This window comes from Ambystoma mexicanum, chromosome 8 (assembly GCF_040938575.1).
Source record: "Ambystoma mexicanum isolate Mex_15411 chromosome 8, UKY_AmexF1_1, whole genome shotgun sequence".
Taxonomy (NCBI): domain Eukaryota; kingdom Metazoa; phylum Chordata; class Amphibia; order Caudata; family Ambystomatidae; genus Ambystoma; species Ambystoma mexicanum.
Genome location: NC_090929.1, coordinates 1,088,472,727 through 1,088,499,561, shown reverse-complemented (window position 1 = coordinate 1,088,499,561; position 26,835 = coordinate 1,088,472,727).

The window sequence follows — 26,835 nt, the reverse complement described above, 5'->3', positions numbered from 1 at the left end:
CTTCTTTCACCTGGGGAGCACCCCGGTATGACGGTTTCCCTCACTGGTTCCACACAGCAGCTCTCTTCGGCTTCTCTCCACTCCTTGCACTGCTGTCCGGCTTCCCGTGTCTCTGCTCTTCCTTCGCGGAGACCAGAGCGGGCACTGCTCGCTCTCCTGGTGTTATGTGGCCACTGGAGTGCTTTGCCGCTGCATGGATCCCACTGCGTGCACCCAACAAGGAGGGCTTCCAGGGCCTCCAGACCCTCTCGTGACAAGCCTCTACCATGGCATTCTTCTCTCCTGTCCGACATGGCTCTCGGCTCCTGTGTCTCCTGCTCATTTCACTCTCCAGCCACATTCCCTCCAGCCTGCGTTTGCAGCTTGCTTCTGTGTACCTTTCGGTGTTCCTCTAGTTGCTGTGCAGCCCAGCTTCTTATACCTAAAGGAATCTTTAAATGACCCCAGGTGTGGGTCATTTAGTGCAATTGTCTGACCTTGATGAAACCTATTAGCTGGACATGCCTGGCTATTCCAGCGGTACACCTTCTTCATCAATTTGAATAAAAGGAAGTGTGCATAACTCTGTGCTGTCTCCTACTCGTCTTGAAACTTGACTCAAGTGAGTCTGCATTAACAATATATACAGTGAATGTGCTATCTCACCTAAATGAGCATGTGTCCTCTTAGTTGGTCTATTCCTCGTCCCAGTGTTGAAGTCGTATTTTTGGGGAACATTTTCAGAGGGAAGGAAAGGGAAAGGGCTGACAGTAGCCTACAAATGCTTGAGGGATAGAAGGTTTATTTTGGAAAGGGAAAGGGGGATAACATGTCTCACCTAAGGACATCCTCTTCCCCAGTCCCCAAGTTACATCCACCCAGGTTATCCACCTTTGCATATCCACCCACAGGGTTGGGATCCAAAAGTGATGGCCTTTCCCTGGCCACCTGAGTGGACGGTCCACGGGGCAAAGAAGTGAGGATGCCCTCAGGTTCCTGACAACTTTCGTATACAGAGTGCCCCGGGGTCAGCAGTCACTCTCTACCAACTCACTGGTTCTCTGGGGCTGCTCCCTCCTCCTTTCAGGCTTTGCAGCGGTCCTTCAACATTCGTTCTGCTGTTCCTCCTGCTCCTGTGAGCCTAAGGTAAGTTGCATGGCTGTCTTCTGGAGCGCTGGCAGCTCCGTTCATCTTCTGCGTCTTTGTCAATTTGCCTCAAGCTGCTCCAGCTGTATGTCACCTCCTCAGCTGGGCTTCTTCTTAGTATGCTGCTCTCTAATGCACATACTCTGCAGTTCTGCTTACTTTCACCTTTTGGAGTGACTCCTATAAGTAGGCTACTGTCCGTGGCAGCTCCTGCACCTCAGATGGTTTCAGTGTCTTCAGCACACCCCTTCATGGCTTCTTGGTCTGCTTCACCTTCGTTTCGTTCATTCCATTCATCTCCTTCATTCCCCTCATTCCACAGCTGGGCCTTATCCTGTTTCAGGTGCATGAATGACAACAACTAGACCGCATCTTGAATATTCACCATTCTGAGTCCTCATTGCCTCTGAGCTCCTCTTCTTCATCCCGGTACTTTTAGCATTATGGGAACTGAAGTCCATAGAAGAATGTATAACATTAAGGTATTTCATGTTACTTTTAACTAAGTCTGGTTGTTCTATGAAATGAGAGTTATTAGAGTAAGGGGAGACTGTGGAAAAGGTTTGTAATCCACATTAAAGTGAGGATTTCTCATTCAAGCAGAATTTTGAGAAATTCAACGTTTTCATCTTTAATTCCTGAGTCTTTGAAGCACCAAATTTGTTCGGTTTAAATGGCTTGTTGGGTTTTTGCAGGCTTTTGGTCATTGGTATTAGAGGGATGGGTACCTTGATAACAGGCTATTGAGTATCTGGGAAGGATTTCGTCTTCATCCTCAGAAGAGGATGTATACTGCATCTCTCCTAGTGGAGTCACCACTTCCCCTTGACAGCCGTCTCTCCCTGTTACCTCTCACAGGGTTAGGATCAGGTCACATGCCTTCCCCAGGTCAGGAGACTTTGGGCTGGGTTTTGGTGATGAATCCATAGGATTCAGCACATTTGACACAAACAGTTTCAAGGCATTCTGAAGATTGGAAAGAAAAATCTAATTTCCAACATCTGTTGAATGTACTCCATCTCTTCATAAAATGTTCACTCCATCAAACTTCATATTCTCATTGTGGAAAGATGCCATTCCCACTTCTTGTAAAAAAGCACATGCAGCTTTATTAATATGCCACCTGACTTGTACAAAACAAGTTTGAACCTTTCCACATGTGCCTTTGAGTTATCCGTGAAAAAATGTATCTTCATAGCTGGAGACAGTTCCATTAGCCTTCTAAATGTATCTTTCATGGCAAACTGCAAGGATATTCCAGTAACATACCCTAAACTGTTGCCTCCACAATGTAATATAATGATATCTGGATGTTTGAACCGAACCATATTCTCACACAATGGTAATAATGCCTTCCAGTTTAATCCAGAAACTCCATACCATGACACCTCTGCTTCTTCTAATCCAAGATTACCAGAGATGCCAAGCTGCTCTGTATAAACCTTTAACCAACAAATCCATGAATCTCCCAACATCCACGCGGTCTGCTTCTTCATAGCCATAGCCATCCTTCGAGCACTTCACACAAGGAATAAAACACGTGCTACCCTCTGCTCCTGTACACTACAACTCCCCCACAAACACAAAACCTCATTGGCCAATCCCCCGATGTCCGCGACTGTCTGCAGTCTCTGCAGTCCTCTTTCCATGCAGGGCATCATTAAAATCACCCGGATGGCACATGCAGGTTTGCGGATGTCCACGGACACCGTCGCCCAGGGCAGCCCTTCTACCCTTTTTACTTTTATCTGTGTAACACTCCCTCATTGTCAACTTTCAAACAGTCACACATATATCCACCAATCACATCTAAAAACTTATTGTAACCCTGTCACCTCATTTCAACAATTCAGATGTATATTTCAACTCTATGAGTAAATGTCTCCTGTCATTCAGAGCCTCATCCATAAAAAAAGTACCCAGATTCCTATTTGCAGATTCAACAATATCTACATCTAACGAGACATAATACAGGTATGCGTCTATTTTTAAAAGCAATGTTTTTCACCACCTTTATAAATATATATACAGGGTTGCTACCATTTAACCTGTAACACGCATATCAATAGGGATATGCTATTTTTTAAGCACTGCTATCAAATGCCATGTATTGCAACATGATCTACCTGGTCACATTAAGTTGCAGTTACTTACATGTACTGCCAACATATTGCACTTCCTCACACAAACTGCCACTTAACAGTGTTCTACACATTTTGCAAATGTATTTACCTTGTAAAAAAAGTTAAAAATGGTGGTGCTCCAAATCACAATTACATGTTTTCTAATTTTCAATAAAATGCTCATAAAAAACATTTTAAAAACATCAGCATTTTTCCTTACATATAAATGTAATATTTCCCAACCTTTGCTACTTCATCCTTTATAGTGCCACCATTCCCCACCTGCTCAGATTAACTACCACTTAGTGGTGTCATACTAGTGTTTACCAACTGCATTTAATTTCCTTTACAAACATATTAACATTTCCGTACTAGTGCTGCACCTACACACTGTACATTTCTTATTAAAATATAAATGAAAGTAGTCATTACTAAAACGCACCCTCTTTCCTTACATCTAAATGGACAATGCTTTACATACAAACTACCACATTTCATATATTGGCACGATATTACACCTCATTTCAAGTGCCATTCACCACAGTGGCTACAAGATTTTGCAGATTCATGTTCCTTACTTCAAAAACACAGAAATATGGTCAAAGTGCCAATGTATGTATACATTTTTTCTCTTTCAATAAATTCCTACTAAAAACACGCAAACCTAAACACAACATACGCTTTTGCAACCGCTGCTATAACACACCATACACTAACAACAAACAGTGCTGCAACTGCAAAGGTCCACAGTATCACCACTGGGCTACAGTTTGCCCTACTTTTTACAAACACTGGAACACATTACAAATCCATTTCCATTACACCACAAGTGCAGTTTCCATATTAAAAGCATCAAGACAGAAATTGCCCTACTGCAAAAAAATACATTTATCATGCATTTTTGCATCAAGGCAAACTTTGCTCTAGATTTAATACCATTCCATATTAGACCTAGTGCAAACTTTCCGCTGGTGTAAAAATGCACCAAAATGCATCTTTTTTACACTATCCCAATTTTTACCCTGTTGCTTATAATATGCCAAACTGCACTGCACTTGCCATGGTGCAATTGTTTTCTAATGTATCCCACTGTTTTTAAAAATAAGGCACACTTTACCCTATTGTTACTACAGTGCAACATTCCACTTGCACCAGTGCAAAGTTTCTATAATCTCTCCCCAGATTAGCACTCCACACATAACACAACTGTATTCACTCTTTTTGCCAATAACTGCTGCTACCACAAATAAGAACAACATATCCTACTGAAACTACATAACCATTACCACATATTCCAACTAACTTTCTTTTACAATTACAGGAAAAAAGAAGATTGACAAACACAGCTACCGAACAAAGAAAACTCTTCACGTCCTACAAACTATGTTTATTAATATAGCATGTATATCTCTCTAATTGAAATAATGTACTTTAACTCTGTATTAGCCTAAAGTATTATCTTCTACACAACAATGTTGTATTTCACTCTTACTCATTCCATTTCAGCATTCACACTATTTCTAATACTATCTTAACATTGCTCTTTATTCAAAACACCACCAATTCCTTATTAACCAACAACACAACTATCTCTCATGAACTTCTATACCACAATTTAATTTCTGTATTCTTCCATATCTCTGCACCTCAGGTCCTCAATTGCAACCCCAACACTTTCACACTCATTCCATTCCAAATTACTAACACACATTGTATTGTCACTCATACACACTCTTCCTCGCCCCTTTACAATTACACCCACAGGACCCTCATACCTGTGCACTAAATCACACCATTACAGCAACCACTGTTTTCCTCATCACATCATAATATTCCTACTTATTGAATAAAACCACCAATCCCTTACTCACTTGCACCAGTACTGTTCAACACATTCTACTATCAATACTCTATCACCCACATCCCATCATATAAATATACTTATTTTATACACCATCCGATTTCAATGTCATATTTACCCAAACCCATAACAGCTATGCAACCTCTTACTCTTACAAGTTTCCCAACCACACCTATCAGCCCACTACGCAATTGCACAGCACTCTTTTTCATCCCTCTACAATCACACCCACACACCCATCAATTTGATAGATTAACACATGCATAAACATTCCACAACATTAAAACACACGCTTTTTTTCCCCAGCAGACACAACCGAATGCCTACTAAAAAGCGACTCTGTAGAAAACAAAGAACATATAGAGCAGATAAAAATAAGAACAAGCCACATAGTCATCCGCTACTAAAACAATTTATAGAAAACATTCAAACAGAACCTCCATTTAGTGTATTTAGTGCTCTTTGGCAAATTCGAATCTAGGTGTGCTTTTTAATCACTGCAACCTCCATTTCATGCTGTATTAGTGCTTTTTGGCAATTTCGAATCTAGGTGTGTTTTTTATCCTGTGCACTGATTGTCTTCCTTTGCACACCTCATACTCTGTGCCTGCCTGGCTGCAAGGCCACTTGGTGAATTCTTGTGCACCGTGCAGCTCCCCTGCCCAACTCTCTCTCCCCTTACTGTCATGGCGCTCTCCATCTCTGCTATCTATTATAACTGCTATTCTATCACCTATCCTACATCTCTCACAAAGTCTGGAAGAAAAAAGCTGAAAAAGGGTATAACATCCTTTCATCGCAGGATGTTCTTTCACTTGGTTTTTTACAGCAAATGTTTTAATGAAAAAACTCATCAAATTTTTTAGGGGGGTTGGAATAATATATATTTGGGGTGTGGGTGTTCGGGATGATATAAAAAATAAAAGTGGATGAGTGGTTTGGTGGGGAACCCCCGAAAATAAAAAAATTTGATTTGTTTTTTCATTGAAAAATCTGTGGTAAAAAAACCTATGAAAAAACATCACACGATGAAATTACATAGAACTGAAAAAAGTGCCATCTCTAATCCAGGCCTACCTATCGCTGGCACTTAATGCCAATGCCACTTCCAGACAGACTATCACAGAAATCCTCTTCACCGTCCCCTCCTCTGACCTATGGACCCCCCCATCTGGCCTCCACTATTTCCCCTTTCACCTCCTCACCCATTAATGGTGGTACTAGGTGGGAAGTACTCCTTGCATACTTCTCATCCTCTAGATATATCATTCATGTCTATCACAATGGCACTATCATGGCCCAAGGTTCTCAACCTACTCTTCTACTTCTCGACCAGCGCCTGCCTTCTCTCGTAAATGTCCCCCTTTATCCTGACACCCCTGTTCCCTCTCCCCTCACTTCTCCACCACCACCGATGGGAGTACCACGCCCCTGTACACCCCCTCGGAAAACCTTCAAAGGTGGTAACCAGCTTCACTTAGCTACTCTGAATGCTCACTCTTCTGTCAAACACTCCTCTGACATCTGCCTCATTTTCGAAGACTTTGACCTGGACGTCCTTGTTCTTGCTGAGACGTGGCTCAATGCCAGCTCTGTCACTGCTCTTGATACTCTCTTTCCTGAGGGCTACTAAATCCTCTCCAAACCCAGACCTAACAAGCCTGGAGGCGGAGGGGCCCTGATCTTCCCTGAGTGGGTCTCTGCTTCCATCATTCCTCCTCAATCCTACCCCTCTTTTGAATGCATCGCCTGTAGGCTTGGTGTCTCGCCCACTCTTCTCTGTCACCCTTGCCACTATCTACAAAACCCCTGGTCCTATCTACATCTTCCTCTCTGAATGGGCTGAACTTGGCTCATCACTTTCAGCCTCCTCTTCCAAACTTCTCCTCCTTGGTGACTTCAACATCCACCTCAACTTTCTTGAATCGTCCACTTCCCAGTTCCGGGTCCTCTGTGACTTCCTCTCTCTCACTATTCTTTCTTCCGGCCCGGCTCATTCTGCTGGCCACACCCTTGATGCCTGCATCTCTGGTGACATCCCTATCTCTAATCTGGTCACCATCCCCATCTCCTGGTCTGACCACTCTCTCCTTTCCTACCACCTGGGGCCCCTTGGCCCTCTATCCAAACCACCCTCTGCACTGCCACCATCTCCTTTGTCATCATTCGACCGATGAAGCGAGTGTCAGTTGTTGCTTTTGCCTCCACCTTCATCCCCCCTCCGACCCCTGCTCCTGACTCTCCCTCTGACTCTGTCCTTGCAAACCTGCACCTTGCCATCTCCAACACCCTTGACACCCTTGCCCCTGCCATGAGGATCTGCCTGAAACCTGCCACCAAGAACAACAGCTGGTATGACTCCGGTCTAGCATCTCTGAAACGCAAGTGCAGAGCTGCTGAACGGAAGTGGCCAACCTTGCCCTTATCCTCTGACAAACTGGCCTGCCACATGCTCCAAAGGCAATATCGCTTCACTATCTGCTCCAAGAAGCAGGCCCACATCCAAGGCCGCATCTCTGGAGCTACTAACAGCATGGCCAAACTTTTCAAAATCTGCAAGGAACTCACCAATCCACTTGCAGTCTCCACCTCTCTCTTTCCTTCCTAGGCTCTCTGCACTGCCTTGGGCTCCCACTTTACATCCAAAACTTAGGACATCCTGTCCTCTCTCTCCACAACTCCATCCCCTCTCCCATGTCTGCTCCCCTGCCTCCCTTGGCCCCCCTCCTCCGACCCCCCTCACTCTCCTCCCTCCTGCCTATAGCCCCGGATGAGGTCTCTAAAGTGGTCCACTCCATGAAGGCCTCCTCCAAACAGGTGCTCCCCTGCTCTTCCGGAACCATTAAGGATAACATCCCCTGTCTTGCCCCAGCTCTTGCTGACTTCTATAACCACTCCTTCACCACTGGCTCTTTCCCTCTATCCCTCAAGCACTCCCTTGTGCATCCACTCTTAAAAACGCCATCTGCTGGCACCTCCTGCCAGGCGAACTATCACCCTATCTCTAGTTCCCCCTTTCTGGGTAAACTCCTGAAAAAGTTTGTCCTCTCTCAACTGACCCTCCACACCGATCTTGTTGGTTGCCTTCATGACCATCAATCTGGATTTCGGGCATCCAGAGGCCCAGAAATTGCTTTGCTGAACACCTGTGAAACCATGCTTGCAAATCTCGATTCCAACCCTCCTGCTGTTCTCATTTTTCTTGATCTCTCCTCTGCCTTTGTCACGGTCAACCATTCCATCCTCATAAAATGACTCTGTGACACCCTTGACATCACTGACTGGGCAATGGATACTGGCCTTCCCAGTTGCAACTGGGCACTTTCTCCTCCACTACCACTCTCCCTACCTGTGGTGTCCCCCAGGGCTCTATCCTATCACCATAGCTCTTAAATGTCTATCTCGCCCCTCTTGCTCACCTGACCTCCTCCTCTCCTCATTTCCAGTGTTATGCCGATGATACATATCTTCCCTTCAAATTTCCCTCTACTTCCCCCTCTTCCTCTTCTCTCATCCCTGACTCTCTGCTATTCTGGCATGGTGTGCAGCAAATTATCTCTGTCTCAATGCCAGTAAGACGGAAATCCTCCTCATCGGGACACTTGTGCCCTCTTTTTCTCCTACCCTCTGGCCACCCTCTTTGGGTCCACTAAGCACAACTTTTTGTGAGGTCATAAACCTTGGGGTCATCTTCGACTCTGCTCTCTCCTTCACCCCTCTCATCATGGACCTTACCAAGAAGTCCCACTTCCAGCTCCACCTCCTCAAAGGCATTCTGCCTTTTCTCATCTTCTGCCAGATGCTCAATGTCTCCAGAGCTCTGGTCCTCTGCAGGCTATATCACTGCAACAGCCTCTTTCTCTTTCTCAATCTCCCTCTTTCCTCCCTTCACCACCTCCAACTAATCCAGAATAGGGCTACAAGACTTAATCCTTGGCCTCAAGCCCAGGGACCGTATCTCTCCAGCCCTAAAACCTCTCCACTGGCTCCCGGTGGCTGCAAGGATCAAGTTCAAGACCCTCTGCATCATCCACAAACCCTTCTGGGGCCTGGGACCATGCTATCTCCAACTTTCCCGCACTATGCTCATCTAATTCCAACTCTCTGACAGTCAAACGCTTCTCCAAGCAGAGAGTGGCGGGCAGGGTTCTCTCCTTGGCTGGTGCCTCCTTTGGAACAGCCTACTCTCAGACTTGTGCCGTACCTCCTTAAGTTCTGGAAACCTCTCAAAACTCTGCTCTTCTCTACCTCTTTCCCTCTTTCCCTTCCCTGCTAATCATCCCGCCGCCGCTGTGACTGGTGGCCTGATCCTCATGAAACTCACAGGATCCCAGGCCCTTCCTCCCAGTCAATACCAGCACCCCTGACCCTCACTGCACTGCCCTGCGGGGCCCCTGCTTGATGACTCCACATACCACCCTTGTGTGTCGCCTGTACTAGCATTTAGGCTGAGGTTCTCCTCCTTGGCTCTCCTTAGCACTTTCCTCCTGGCCCCTTCTCCAACACTTGTCCACCCATCCCCTGCCTTTCCCCAATGCGCTGGCATGGCCAAATGCCAAAATGCCTAGTAGGACCACGTCTGTATATTACTGTTTTTGCCTCTGCTATTATTTCCCATGTTCCCTTCCCATTTAACCTTGTGGCACTTTGAAACACAATTCTGTTGTATAAAGCACCTTACAAATGCTCAATAAAATTAAATAAATAAAAAATAAAACAGCTAGTAACCTCACTCAATGAAACTAGACCAGTCAGACTACAAAAAGCCCCCTTTAAAAAATAAATGTACAAAAAGATGTACAAATGAAACGAGACCTAAATCTGAACTTAACACTATATCTATCAATGTTAACGTAGCCACAGTAAAACATTCCAAAAAGTCAGTTTTACAAAGAACTTTCCACCGTAGAGTTCTTAGCAATCTTATAACAAATCTAAGAAGTAACGTTCTACGCTTACAAAACTACCACAGAAAACAAATCCTCGAAGCTGTGATTGACAGCACATTTAAACTAAAGAAAAGTTCTTCATATTGATTTTAAACAGAATGAAACCACTAACTAAATGAATCGATAAACTATAAACACTACTTCTAAACATGTGCAATGTCAATATAGATAACTTCTCCAACTTCTGTGAAGGTGAATGGTTTCATGCAAGCAGCACAGAACCATATTGCAATGTAGAGGCTTATAAACAAGAACAAAGAAACCCAATTGCCATAGATAATAATGAGCGAGGTGGTAGCAGACACCATTATTGCAAAAGAAACCCTTATAGAAAATTCTTCCCTAACAAACTTTCAAAAAATTGTTCCTTTTGTCCAAACAAGCCGTTCAGTGTACAAATGGACCTGCAGCTCAATATCTAACTATGTGAAACTAAAACACAAAAGTAGAATTAAAACTTTACAAACCATAGACTCCTGCCCAGTACGCATCCACACTGGGCTGCGAGGAGGGCATTCATAGCCTGCATTGCTGGAACTGCTTGCAAAAGCACCTTGCATCACATCAAAATGTTAGCAGCACACCATTCTGCTATGCGAAATCTTGTCCATAGATTGTACTATGCAAAATGTTCTAGAACTGCGAAAATTCAATAACATGGAACAGCCGAAGAACTCCTTCAAGAAATAGAATACATCTAAAGTAAATATTGTGGAACTGAAGTTGACTTACAAAATTCAGTTACTTTAGAAAACATTTGCGAACGCCACACCAAAACCAACCTCCTTACAAACACATACAAAAACGAAATAGCAAAGTTTCAGAACACATCTTCTGAAATACCAGATAAAGTATGTGTCTGTTGTTGCAGAACATTTTATAAAAAAGAGTTCAGAAATAGTGTATATGGCCTCCAAAATACTGGAAAATGAGGAATCCCAATGGTTTCAATTAGCTTTATATTTAACAGCAAATAAATACAAAATAACTGACCCCTCCATACTTTGCACATTCTGCAATACAAAGCTTGACAATAACCAAATGCCATCACGGGCTATCACTAATAGCTTGGAAATCTTCCCACTTCCAAAAGGTCACGAACAACTTAACTTGTATGAGAGCATCATAATTCAAACAGTACACCCATTTTAAGCTATAATACGCCTTCAACCCAAATCTGCCTATTTGCCTCCATCCGTGTTACTCAAAGGCATTTGTGGCAAAGTAGCATATTTGCCATTAGATCTTAAAGAAAAGGTAGACACTTCTAGGAGTAGGATGGCCAATAGCACAATCTTTGATTGTACTAGTTAATGGTGTACCAACAAAAGACAAAATAAATTGGCAACAACTAGTTCACTTAAGCAAAGTTAGACAAGCCCTGGAATATCTTAAACAAAACAATGGCCCTTATTACGAGTTCGGCGGTAACCATGCCGCTATTGGCGACATGGCTGCTGCCGAAATCGCGTCAATGTCCGGGTCTTTGGAATGTGGACTTACTGGGCCATTCCGAGTTCGGAAGGCCCGGTAATTCCTCCCTCCAAGGACCCGGACACGGTCTTTCCCCATTCCCATTTCAGCCCCCATAGGGCATTACGAGATGGCCCGTTGTTTGCTTCCTCTTCCCCTCGCGGGACCCGGTAAGCACGCCTGGTTTTTCCAGGCATGCTTACCGTGTCCCCCGAGGGGAACTCGTAATGCGGCGGTACGGAGTGAACGGCACCGGCACCTTTTACGGCGCCGCTCACTCCGTACCGCCAGGGTCGTAATGTGGCCCAATGAATACTACAGAGATATAAACATAGAAGAAACTGAAAAGAAACCACCCAAATTATTGAAGATTCACCACAAACTGGCCAATTTGAACGTGTGGATACTGTTACTGTCGACAACATTTTAGACCTGTATACAATTCACCCGCTACATGCCAAAGACACCATAGAAGATGCATTTGAAACGTATCAAATGCATCAAGCCAAAGGATCTACAATGAGCATATGGGAGAAAAGTGTAGAAGCATGTTCTTTTCCTTTACTCTTTCCTACAGTAAAAGCAGGAAGATATGATGAAAGGGCAACACGAATTAGTGCATCAGAATATCGTTCTTTACGAATGTATTCTGAAAACCCAAGATTCAGACAAAATGTAGAATACATTTTCCACTTCCTGTTCGAAAGCGAGCAAGCAACTCTATGTTATGGAGTTGCACACACATTAAACCAGGCTCTCATTTGTTAAACATGCCAGCTATCCAACTACTTCAAAAGATAAAAGACAAAGATGAAGTTTTGCAGTCAAGCATAACAAATCACTTGACAAGCATGCATGGTACAAACGAATACTGGTTCCACCGTCACGCTGATGTACGTTGTATGCGAAGGAACTTAGTCCCACCCATATAGTTTGTTACTTTAAGTTGTGCAGAAGATGCATGGGATGACTTGCATGACATCATACACACTGCAAACCACAATAAAGAGGGAATAGGCATAACAACACCAGGAGAAGTCTGTTCTCCTGACCCTGTCAATGTTTCAAGATGCTTTCACCATTGCTTCATTGCCATGCTGCACTTCATCTGCAATAAAACTACACCCCCATTCGGAGAAGTAGAACACTTCTTTTGGAGATAGGAATATCAATCTTGAGGAGCACCACACATCTACATGCTTTTGTGAATGAAAGATGCTCCCAAATCTGGCCATGACAGTGATGCCACTGTTTTACAATGTATTCAAATATACATCGCCTGTATGTGACTTTCATACACAAATAATATGCTTCCAAAAACATAAGTGTGTCAAATACTGCTGACATCGATATAAAAACAAAGAAAAATACTATACCAAATGTCGCTCTGGCTTCCCTAGACCAGTTTCCACCAAAGGACAAGTTAATATTTTGATGTCTTCAGTTAGACAATGTGTAAACGGGATATTCGCTAAAAGCACATAAAACATTAAAAGAGATGAGGCATCCAAGTACATCAATGATTACAATGTGGTCATTGCACTCTTGTAGAATGCAAATATAGACATTCAATACATTACAGATAATTCCACTGCAGTTGCAGGATATGTCACAGCCTGTCTCACCAAAGCTGAGAAGACAGAGCTAAAAGACATTTGAGATGACATTTCATCTGCCAAAACCCTGTCACAAAAATTGTACGGCTTTGGTATCAAAATGCTGTCACATAGAGAATACAGACCCTACAAAGCTTCAAATCGTTAACAGGTAGACCCTTATATGGGAAATCGGAAAACATTGTCTGGCTAAACCTTGGTCCAGCTTCTTCATGAAAAAAGGTACTAAAATCCTACCAAGAGATAGAAACAATAGCCACAAATGATCCCAACAGTCAGGACATTTTAAAAAGCAATTGAATTGACACATACTATCCAAACAGAAGTACTGCTTTGGAAAACATGCTTGCACGACATAGTCCAAAACTACTCCTACAAAAGCAATGTTATGCCAGATGAGAAAACTGGCAAATATTCAGTCTCAACTTGTGAAGGAAGGTGAGTAAAACTTACCAGGCCCAGCCTAATTAGTCATGTAAAGTTATTGTTTAAATCTCCACAACATAGAGAACTTTATTACATTACCATACTATAACTTTTCAAACCTTGGAGAAAAGAAGACAAATTATTAGGTGACCATGACATAGGTGAAGCTGCATCCAAGGCAAATGAAAGCAGTATAACAAGTGTCAATTTTAAACAATACAAACACATGTTGGACATTGAGCTCCAATAAGAGGAACACATTGAAACTCTTCCAGATAAAGACACTCGTGAAGGCAGTCAAGCTTCTCTTACAGGAAGCCAAGAACCACTTGGAGAACCACTCTTTCAAAATGAAGCAGAAATAGCCATGACTGAGGTAGAAAACACTGTGTATCAATCTAAACAATCTGAAGATTTGTCAGTGCTCAAATCACAGATTAATTAACAACTCACCATTTATCTAGAAGTCACTGAAGAAATTGAACATGGACTCAAACATGAAACTGAAACTTGTAGCTGTAACCATTAACCTGTGCTCTTGTAAGTGCTAAAGCTGGTTCTAGAAAACCCTTCTTAATTAAAATAATCCGGACATTTCTGCAATATTTAACAAATAACCTTCCAGCTGTTGTAACAGCTCCCACAGGTCTAACTGCCTACAACATAGGAGGTGCAACTTTACACTGACGACTTCTCCCAGTAGAACATCAAAACAAATTAGAATACTACAAATTGCCACCAGAAGCTGCTACTGAAGTACTCAGAATTCTACAACAAATGAAATTCCTCCTAGTTGATGAAGTAAGGATGGTTTCAAACCTCATGCTGGCTTTAATTCATCTTAGAATGCACGAAGTCCTAAAATCCGACTTGTAACAACTGTTTGGAGGAAAACAAGTTATTGTTTTTGGAGGCCTCCTACAGTTAACACAAGTAAAAGGTCAACCCATTTAGAAACTTTAGGACAGAAACAATGCTGTAATACACTCAGCAGCATTGGGAATGCACATCTCTAGCAGCATTTTTGCTACAGATAACTAACTCAAAACATGTGTCAGTCTGCAGATCTAACCTATGCTAACATTTTAAAAAGCATTAGAACTGGTCTGTTTACTAAAGATGCTAAATCTATCTTAAAAACTAGAGTAATCCATGAGCAGTATGGACAAAAGACATCTACCCCTGATGTCATGGAACAATTAACCCTTAAATCTAAAATGCATGTGCTTAATGCCAACACTTGCAAACTGTACCCAATTCAACGATACCATGTTGAAAAAAGAAATGCAACCCATAGTGCATATCACCTCCATAGAAGTACACAGCATAACAGTCCCAATGTGTCAACAAGCAACTGCATGACTAATTAGCTTAGAAAAAAGTATCTCCAACACAGCTAGATTCGTAAAACGATTAACTCTGTGTCTAAACTGCAGAGTAATTCTAAAACGTAACCTTGACGTAGAACAAGGTTTAGTCAATGGAGCAATGGGTACAGTTGGTGGCTTCCAAACATATCCACATGACAACTTTCGGTTTGTCAACATTCACTTTGATAAACTTGCAAAAGGTAAAAGAATAGGCCGCACAATAGCACATTTCCTTCTTTTCAAAGACATGTATGTATGTAGAGAACAATTCTCTCCAAAACCTGTATATGTTGTCACTATTCACAAGTTGCAAGATGTAACTCTACACTACTCACTGATAGTCATTGGCAGCACAGTCTTCAAAGGAGGTATGAGTTATGTAGCACTTTCATGTCTCTGTACACTCAATAGTCTATTCCTAGTTGACTTTGATGCAAACAAGTCAACACTGACATTCCTTGCATCCTAGAATATAACAGGCTATGTGCACTGTACACCACCCATCTATATCTGTACCCTGTACCTTAAAAAACAAGGCCTTTAAAAAGAGAACTAATAATCAGATCTTCCTGCAATCACACTAAAAAAAAACAAAAACAACTGCAGGTTCATCAAATTATACAAACACAAAACTCTCTAGTCCAAAAACAACTGCACGTCAATCAAAAGACACAGAGAAAAATGTCTCTTGTTGAAGAATAACTGCAGGACCATCCAAGGATACAAAGGCACAACTCTCTGGTCCATTTAAATTCAGCAACATAACTGGAGTAAATTGCTATGCAAATGTAGCAATTAATCTTCTCTTCTAATTGCCACCAACTGTTCACAACATTTACTTAAACGGCTCGGACCAGTTGTGTTTGCAAATACTCGTCCTTCGTACAAATGCCACAAATAATACAGACAGCACCTACAGTGTATCCGGTATAAGGCAAGAATTTAACTACTAACTGTGCATTGTAGTGTACTTTATTGTTGGGAAGGGAGCAAACCCATCCCATCCCAACTCCCTAGGTGCTTTAGGGTGAGGCGAGCCCCATTGGAAGAACTATAACAAACTAGGGGTGGGCGTTTTTAATATCACCACACACTCATAATATTGTACGTGATTTAGACATTTACACGTTGTGCGCTTATATAATCAGCCGCCATTTTGCAGATATTAAGTAGCCATAGTCGAAGCATAGGCCCTGTAGTATTTAGTGTGTTATACACAGGCCGAAAGCCTGGTTGCCAATATGTGTGTTCTAGAAAGAATGTGCCCTGCAACACTACAAGAGCGCATTGGGCGCCTTGGTGTACATGTTATCACACAAAGGCCAAAGCAGGCCTCCAACCCCAACCAGCCAGCTTGAGTTATAGCCCCTACAATTGCCCTAGTCCCAAGACCCCTGAATTCTGAGATAGCAGTTGACCCCAGACCACCAACCATAAACCAATCCACCATAAAAGATATAAGAGCATGGTCGTCCCACCTTTATTTCATAATGACAAGATGTGCAATGCAAGGTACAGGGACGGATAAATTATAGTTCAAAAGCAAGGGTGAAAGCGATTTGGATGAGTGAAGGAAGTGTGGGTTAGTGTGACCTTGAGACTCCCCCTGTGCCAGTCTTTGAGCATATCAGGTGATTTGTATAATGATAGAGTACCACTGTTCGGAAATGTAGCTAATTGCTTCTTTGGCCTTGGTTCCCTAGAGCCAATGAGCCCAGCAGACCGCGCATGATGGGAGACGGGCGGACTGGGCTGGGAACAATGACCTGGCATCCCCTATGGAGTAGGCGACCATGTATAGGGTTGCACCAACTAGCCCTGCAGCTGTCCACTGTATACAAATGGCGCAACTATGATGCTGTGTCCCCTTTTAAGCTTCTGCTTGCACCCTTTTGGCCCAGAACATTCCATGGCAGCAGAGGTTTTTGTTGATGCACCTATTTTTGTAGAAATAAAACGTGTTATCCTTGCAAGTGTTTCTTGGGCCTTTTTCCCTAACAGGTTTTATTATTTCTGGTGTCAGCGTTTAGGGGCATGCCTTCAACTGGTGACCCCGACGTGATCTCAGCGCCCCCCACTGCTGTGCCTGCGGAGGTGTCCAGGCCACTTCTCTGATGGGCCGCACCCAACTACAGTGATCAGTCCCTAAAAACGTGTATTCCCGAGTGGTTTTACAGGAGCCATGTTTTCAGAATTCCAGTCTGCACTTTGGAGCACAGCGCGACTCTGAGGATGTTGCAGGCTGGTTGGGAACCCTGTGACGGAGGAGTTTGGGTGAACATACGCACACGTGAGTATACCCTTGCAAATGATAACAAGTAGGGCATGGGTATATGGGAGGGTGTGGAGGTTGTGAACATGTGGACAGTAAGGTTGTTGGTGTGGTGTGGATGTGGTTTATTGCATTTTGTTTGTATTATTAGTTTTTTAAGGAGAATATTAAGGAAAGGCAAACAGAGTGTTAGGGAGCATTCCCGAGTGAGGGAAGAAGGTGGTTCCACGTATATTGAATAATGGAGGAAAAAGGAAACAAGTAGGAGCCCTGCATAATTAGTGGGCTCGGAAATAGTATTAGCTTGTTATTTTAGCTTTATTTGTTCGTGTGTTTTTATTTTGTAGGGTGGAGGCCCGAGGAGGGGCATTCTGTAAGTAGCAGTGTGTTTTGAGTGTGTGAGGTGTGATAGTGGGTGTGCGGTGCATGATGAAAAAGGGGAGGGGGAGAGAATTTTAGATTTTTTTCACAGAAGCGAGGGGATGAAAGATTGACTTTTATAACGGTCAGCGGCAGCATGCGCGGTGCTAACAAAGACATGGAGACAGTGAGGCGCATGGACCATTATAATGGGAGGAGAAACACCCATAGAGTATATGTATAAGGCCCTGCCAGTGTTTTGTGGCAGAATCGAGAAGTACCACAAGCATTGGGTAACAGAAACAAGAGAAGAGGGGGGATGCCCCGCTCATGGCCAGAGCAGAGATCCTATAATAAGTGAATTCTGGAACACATGTCTTTATTTCTGATGGCCAAATATAAGGGGAAACAGTTGCAAAAGAGGAGAGAGATATTAGACCTTTGGAAAATGTTCGAAGATACGGAAGATCTTGAGGGAGGAGGAATGCAAAATGATAGCAGGGGTGACTGTACAAGAAAGGAGGGTGGACACCAGCAGAGCATGGGGGAATATACCCATTGGCAGCTTGCCTCGCAGTAGGTTATACTAACCCGACCTATGTGTCCACCACAGCGACAGCCCCACCACCCTCATATGCATTCCCTATGGACGTCCCAGCCAGGGACGTCATTTCACCAAAATGCCAGGGGTAGCGGAAGTGACATCACACGACCCTTGATGACATCACAGGAAATGATGTAATTTTACCCCGCCCCGAAGTGATATCGCGGGTAGCGATGGAACACGACATTTCACCCGTTGACAAAACAGGAAGTGGCATCACATAGCATTGTACACTACGAAAAATATAGTTACAATATCACTATGTGATGTACATTTCATACAAGAATGGATCGCCACATGTATCTTTAAGATCAGTGTGTGTAGCCCCATATTACCAAATTACTGTGTATGCAAGCAGACGTCCATGACCAAATGATAATGATGTGTTATTATACAGCACTTACGCTTAAGCACTTTATATAGAGAAAATATACACCCAATATCACCCAACCTGTGTTGGTACTCATTTATCGACCTCAGAAGGATGAAAGGCTGAGTGAGGCATTTAAGAACAGACTAGACTCACCCCCTGAAGTGTGCCTGAAATAAACATTTAATGAGCCTAACAATTATTGTTTAGAATTCCAGAAAGACACGTTATTTGGTATTCCTATTCTTTCTTATTTAGGGTCAGTGCTGAAAGTGTTAGACTTGTGGTACTCCTGTTCTTATTTTTCTTCTTTTTTTTAAGGGGCCTAAACAAGAAAGCCAGCCACCCCAGAAGTAAAGAGCCACAAGCCAGGAGATTGCATTACAAAAAAAAAAAAAGATTTTTTTTAGAGGTCTCAAGGGAGACCACAGAGGTCGCAAGGGAGACCTCAGAGGTCGGAGTTGCGACCTCTGGCGACCCCTAAATGACGTCCCTGGTCCCAGCTCATGCTGATGTCAATAAAAGGAACTTAGAAGTGGCACTGGCAGCGGCACAAACAGAATTGACTAGATTGCGGGAGACACAGAGTGAAGTGAAACCCGATAAACCAGCAGAGCAAGGATCAGATGGGTGGAAAGCAGGAGACTTTCTGTTCAGAATAGCACAGCCATAAAAACATGCATCTAGAAAAGGACAGAGAAGGGGGCAAGCAGGCGTGCACCCTAGGGCCCAGGGTCTGAAAATGTAGGCTCTTGCCGAGGAGAGGAAAACAGGAAGAGTACAATTGATGAGTTCAAGGATGATGAGGATGAGGAGGCAGAGCAATCACCTGAGCAAACTCACTGAGTGGAGAGTTTGTGGGAGGTAGGTTAAGGAGCAGGTTTGGCTGGATGGCAGTAGCAAGGGGAAAAGGAAGTGGAAAAAGAGCTGACGGGGTAGGGCAAAGATGCAGATGCCCCTCTTACATTACCCTTGGCATTCGGCGGCATAAAAAGATTATTGGTAGCAACTATTGGAGACCGGGCCTGGCATGTGTGTAAAAGCAGGATACCCGGGAGTGAATTTAGGGAACAAAGCACACGATGGAGCATCGTTTAACAAGGTCCGGGCACAAATATGGGCAGAGCTGCAGCAAGCGTTCCCTGACACACCTGACCTACAATCGATAATGCAATGTACCATGGGCGATGACGAAGACCCCTCTCAGGTTATTTTAAGTTCAAGAGTTGTGGACAGCAGCGATGGGTAGCTTGTGGGACCACTGAACACCCTTTATCTATTTTATTGTTAAAAAGGACCTGCCCAAAAAAGTGTGAAAGGCACCAGACAAAATAGTGGTCATCGAGGCGAAGGGGTGGGCCAAAATAGAGAGCATAATAATGCACCATTGCGTGAGGATAAAGGAGAGGGACAAGGAAATGGTCCAGAGGTGGCAAGCAGAGGAAGCAAAACTAGTACAAAACAAATTAGCCAAAATTGTGTGGAAGCATCGGTATCAACGCCAGTGCAGACAGAAGCAGCAGGAAACGCCCAAGAGTTTGCAAATACTAGAATAACTGCTGTTTGGTCAGAAGGAGGGCAAGGACAGTGGGGCATGGGTCCACATTACCCCATCCCTCAGTGGCAACAAGGAGGACAGCAGCGAGGAAGAGGTGGCTTTCGAGGAGCAAGGGGAGGGGGCTTTGGGGAAATGGGACCTGGGGAGCCAGAGAGGGGGGGGCTTCACAATGTTGGAACTGTGGGAAGTAGGCAATTTTTCAAGAAAGTGTAGGAGCAGACCAGAGATGGGGTATAACTATGGCCCACCACCCAATGAGCCCTCACAAGAGCCGGTACCCACTATGACTTCTATACCCTACTAGATACAGCAGGCCTACACATGCTTACCCCTGCTGATACCTGATCCACCTGCTCAGTAGCAGCAAGCAGTATAACAATACACACACCAACACACATTACATTAGGGAGGTGGCACAACCCTATTCAACGGAGCACCAAATGGCACAGTCGCCCCCTTTCAAGGCACAGCCATGGTGGGGGGAACACCCTTTTCATTTCCCGGAACAAATACATATCCTGATTACGACAGCCCACAGAGAACTCTTGCGTGGCCGGTCCTGTCGAAGACTCTCAACCCTTTTGAGGAACTCTTGGTGGGGGCAGAGATAGGAAACAAACAATTTATTTTTATGGTTGATTCGGGTGCTGCAAAATCATGCATCAGTTAGAGGGACTTCACATTATCAGGCAAAACTCTTGACACGCAGGGCTTCTCTGGGTCTATTTCTGCGGTTCCAAACACTAAAGATTTGGATATAAAGGTGGGAGGGAAGGTAGTGCACAATCCCTTATTGTACTCCGAAGGCTCTCTTGTCAACTGGTTGGGGAGGGATCTGCTCAGCAAGTTCAACATGGCAATTTCATTCACAGATCAAGGCCTTGTTTGTGCCATGCCTGGATGTGTGCAATAAGAGTGATGGTGCTGATACATGCAATGGCAGGGGATGTAGTGGTCCGGGGGATAACCGCAGACCCAGACATGTAATCTATGGACTAACACTACTTGTGGAGGCAGTGCCACAGATTGCCAAGGACTTTTTGGAGAGTGACGACAGATTTTATCTTTCGCCCTGTGGTGTTCCCGGAATCGGTGGCAGGCACAATCCTGTCCCTAGACCTGCAAGGGTTGTTGGTATCAGCGAAGAGAGTGGTTGCACTAGGGACTGACATACAGGCACGGGTGCGAGTGGCATACAGTGCTTTGCATTGACCCCAGTGTACCTCTTAAAGGAGCTTACAGATGAATAATGTTTTGAGAATAATGACAGACAGAGAAATAATTCTATAGATGTGTATCCTCTGCAAGATCATGGTGCAGTACCGAAGAGTGAAATGCCCCCTGATGGCCATTGTGGCCCGGCCCCCCCCTCATTGAAGCAGACTTAGAATATGTACCTATGCAGTTGTGGACCACCAACCCACATGATGTTGGGCTTTTAAAGGAAGTAACCCCAGTACACATAACACTAAAGGCAGGGGCAGTGCTACCCCAGGTGAAATAGTATCCACTATCGACAGAAGCATAGGAGGGAATTAGAGACACGATGCAAGCCCTGCTCAGTCAAGGGATAATAGTGCCATCCACATCACCGTGTAACACAGCGATCTACCCTGTCAAAAAGGCAACAGGGGGCAATTGGAGATTGATCCAAAATTTGCACTCCCTAATTGATGTGGTACAGAAAGAATTTCCAGTGGTCCCTAACCCTGCCACCATTTTATGCGGTATCCCCAAGGGGGCGATCCACATTACAGTGGTGGATTTGAAAAACACCTTCATCTCAATACCTGTGCACCCTGACGCACAGTATCTCACAGCATTTACCCATACCAGAAAGCACTACAAACACACTTGTTTGCCTCGGGGGTACTGTGAGAGCCCGAGCCTTTTCAACAGAGTATTGCACGATGACTTAGGAAGCATTCAAGTGCCTAGCACGATCATTCACTACATGGATGATTTGCTTGTATGTACCAACAGCAAGAAGCACTGCCGAAGAGACTCTATCACACTCCTACAACTTCTTGCCCGCAAGGTGTACAAAGTTGACAAGTACTGCCAGCAAGAAGTGCTGTATCTAGGTCAGTTAATATCAGCAAATGGCAAAAGAATCATACCAGACTGAGCAGCGTCTGTGCACGCCACCCCCAAACCCATAACAGTGAAAGACATGCAGAAATTCTTAGGGTTATGCAAATACTGCAGAGCATGGATTCTATACTATGCCGCGGACACCAGGCTGATCCTGCAGGCCCTCAAGGAAGCACAACAAGGCAATCACAAAGTAGAATGGACAGCAGACATGATAAAAATGTCAATGATTTAAGGGAAGTGATATCTACAGCCCAAGCACTCGCTACCCCAGACTACACACAGGAATTCTACATATTCTCACATTCTAATGGTGAACGTATGACTGCAGTATTGACCCAAAAGAGTACAATGGGCCACAATCCATTGGTCTGCTACAGTGGCACACTAGACTCAGTGATGCAAGGACAGTTCGCCTGCGAGCAAGCACTTCCTGCAACTGCCTTCACAATCGAGAAAAGTTCCACAATCTGATGGTGTGTTCAGTCACTTCGTATGTGCAACACTGAGTGTTCGCCATTATAGAGGGATCAATGCGATGCCAAACAGTGACCCGTGCCACCTTTCTGACAGAAATGAGTATAGATGAAGACTTAGCAATGTATGACTGTGTCACGTACGAAGGGGAGGAAGATGACATTCCCAAGGCAAGAGACAGCCCATTGGAGGAAGAGGAGGTTCTCTTTATTGACTGGTCAGCAACAGTTGACCAGGAGATGGTCCAGAGACATACGGGCAACAGAGTGGTACGCCTCGAGGGAGGTGAATATGAGACACTGATTCATAGTGCTCATTGAAGCCCCGCGAGCATTGCAAGGATGCCATGTGACCATTTATTGCGACTCTGCATACGTCACTACAACAGTGCATGCCGATCTGTCACGATGGAAGAGCAGACGGTTCCACAGTACAGCATGCTGCACTGCTAGACATATTAATATCTGCATTGTCCCAACCCTCTGTAGTGGCAGTCGTTAAGTGTGCCGCCCATACCAATAACACAGGCAAAGTTTCACTGGGAAACACTGCTGAAGACGTGGCGACCAAAATGGCGGCTTATCTCCTGGTACCCACACTTGCCAAGTACATTGTGGAGGCAGGAGTGCACTGGTAAAGCAGTTATGCCTCAGGAAATGTTAGCATTAGCTTTCAACCAACTCCACCACCCCTCCACAAGCTCAAAGCAACATAATGCACCTGACATACGGGAGGATTGTTTCGTGCCGAATCTTCAGGAATATCTTATCAACGTGATCATACACAGGGCCACTTATCAAATTTCAGCACAGGCATGATGCTCCAAACATTATGGGGAACTCTGCCCTGCCCTATTGGGCCGTTCCGCGAGCTATACATAGACTACAAGGACATGGGTGAGAGATGCAATGGGTTCTGATACTTGATTGTTGTGATTTGCCCTTTTTCATGGTGGGTCAAAGGAGGACCTTGTGCACACTCGAATGCCAAATGTGCAGCCACATTTCATGTCCATGAGGTCTTCCCTCGATGGGGTGTGTGCGATGTATTAAGGTCTGATAATGGCACGCATTTTTTCAATGAGCTCTTTAAAGATATCACAGCACTACTTGGCATTAAACATCGGATGTGTTTAATTTATCATCCCCAGGCCAACGGAGTTGTGGAGAGGATCACCCGGCTTCTCAAAAGCAGGCTATCTAATCTTTGCACCACATTAAAGAAGAACTGGGTGTCCTCTTTACTATTGGCCCTATTCAGTTTACACACACAACCCAGCAAAGACTACTACTTATCACCCCACAAGGTGGTCACAGGTCGGTGCATGAGTATGCCCATATCCCCTGTCAGGAGGGCATCAGATGCCCATAGGGCGGCAGCGGTCTTAGGTGACGAATTCAAAGAGTACCTGACAACCCTAACACATGCAAATAAATGTGTCTCCCGACAGATTGCTCTGTCCTGACTAGAGGACACACTGGACACTGCAAATACGACAGCAACAGACTCCCGCCCATCCAACTGCTGCTGCCTAGAGAACTTATTTGCGTAAGGAGTTTTGTCAGAAAATGGAATAATCCCAGATTTCATGGTCCCTACGAAGTGATATTTTCAACTCCCCTTGCTGTAAAAGTAAAGGGGCTTCGTTATTGGATCCATCTTTCTGATGTCTGCAGGGCACCCTGTAAGGAACTCCTGGTGGCAACAGTAAAGACAGACACAAGCAATCACATTTGAAGGGTGCTTATTAAACGGTGTATTCAGGTTGGAAAAATACCTAATCTAAACCTAAATCTAAGATGGAAGCAAGATACGACCATCAATTAATAATAAGGCAGTCCTAGTGGCGTCTTGTCAAAAAAAGGGCCTATACAAAGAAAAACCTATTGCCAATCCTTACGCTACAATACAAAAGAAGTGTGGGGTAATATTCATCAGAAAAGAAGGAAGCATTCTCAAAATAATAAGGCAGGATATTAGCCGGGGTTCTCCCTTCCCCATGTTTTCAGCACGGGACAAGGTGAGACTTTGGCACATTGCACATGCTTGAGCTTTCCCAGCACGAGCTAACAGTTCCGCTTTCAGCTTATCAGGATTGTCAGTGGTTAAGTCTCTTTTCTATAAAAAAAAAAGTCTCTTGCCTCCGAAGACCTGATGTCTTCAACAAAACAACAAACAAAAGTTCCTTTCAGTGTGTATGTCGGGTGATGCCTTTTCACCTTTGGACCCCCCTTGTGCGGGCACAGACCCTTGGAAAAGTTCCTTAATGATTTCAGGACCTCTGATGGTTAGTTTCTCTTACTTTCGAGGGCCTGTCAGGTTCAAAATATTGAAACAAAAGTACAACAAAAAGTTCTTCTCTTTACTTGGGTGATAGTTCCTCACCCTGGGGTTCCCTGTCTTCTGAACTCAGACCGCTCTCGGCTGTTCGCCTCCCTTGATAGGGGTCACTATGGCTATTAATGTAATTTACTTGTTTACTTTTACAAATCTTGGGGTGATGGCTGTTCCCCCCTCCTTGGATCTCCCTCGTTAGGGCTCAGACCCTTCTCGATTTGCTTTTGTCCGGTGATGTCTTTTCACCCTTGGATCCCTGTCATTCAAGCTCAGACCCTTCTCGATTGTTAGATTCCCTCCGCCGGGTTCACTATGGCTTTCAACACAATCTTCATGTGCAACACTCACAAATCTTAATGTATTTTAAACAGTTCACTGTGGACATCCCTCTGCCAGGTTCACACTTGTCAACATACTGTTAATCAGGACTTCAGACTTCGCCCCCTCTTCTCAGCATCCCTCGATCGGATACACTCTTGTCAACTTCACAATGTGGGATTCGCTTCACTTAGTTTCACAATCATCTGTCGGTCAAAGACTTTCGACTGTACAGAGGATTTTACGAGACCCCTGTATGACCACTTTGACCCCCTTCTTGCCTTTCTCCCAAGGCCTTCTGCTTACTGTAGTTCAATAGCAGGGTAATCGTCTAGAGTTTCTCGAGTGAACACCCACGTGGTGCTTGACTCTGCTATGCTGGCTTTCCTCTTGCGTATAAATAGTTCTTTGTGCTTTCTTTAATCAGCTGCTTGTTAATTTCGTTCAACACAGTCTGGTTTCTTTATCGGCTCTCCCCATGACTCATCGGCTGTGATGAACTGTTCGGTTTTCTTGTCTGTGGAGTCAAGGCCGGTACCATTGGACCACACATCTCTCCCCGGCTTGGCTCTCAGCGGAGGAGGAGCCCGGGTACCATTGACATCTGCTACAATGCACGCTGGCTATTGTTCGCCATCTTACGTTTCCTTCTCGGGAGGTTTCACAGGCCTCTGTCGATAAGGACAAGGTCACTTCCATCCTTGGTAACCTTTCGATTTGTGCTGTCTTTCTCCTCCTCTTGAACTGCTGTGCTGAGTATGCTCTCTCGTTGTGCGGTCCGCCTTGCTCATCCTGTGCTCTCATGCTCCACCTTTTATCTCTGTGGGGAAGGGTAAGGGCAGTCAGGTGTGAGTGATTTGGGTCAATTGCCTGACTTTGCCTGACCCTGGTGTTGGTACATGTCAGGTACATGGCTCGGGTCTTACTCCGTTGTCCTTCATGATATGCAAAAGGCTTCACGTCGGAAAAGGGGGGGTGGTAGAGAGTTTGAGTCTCCTATGTAGTTGGATAGGGAAGAGGGGTAAAGAGAAGGGGAGTACCGTGTCTCACCCATCAGCATTCCCATTCCACTCCCTGAGGACCCCCCATCCAGGTGATCCTGCTCACTAGTCCACCCCCAGGAGCTGGATCCAACAGCGATGGCCGTGTCCTGGTCACCTGGATGACAGATCCCCGGGGACTTGACTGGGAGAGACCTTCAGGTTTCTCACAACCCTCAAACAGTACACAACCACCTTAAGAGCCCCTGTCCCTGCCACCTATCTCAGTCCAACTATATAGCCAGCTAGTGCAAGACCTTTCAGCCCGCAGTTTATTAATGAACACACACAGCTAGCTGAACATAAAGTGTTGTAAATCTCCTTCTGTCTTTCCTTCTCTCTCTCTCGCTCTCTCTCTCTCTCTCTCTATTTCTCTCTCTCTCTCTCTCTTTCTCTCTCTCTCTCTCTCTCTCTCTCTCTCTCTCTCTATTTGTCTCTCTTTCTCTCTGCCCGCCCCCACAC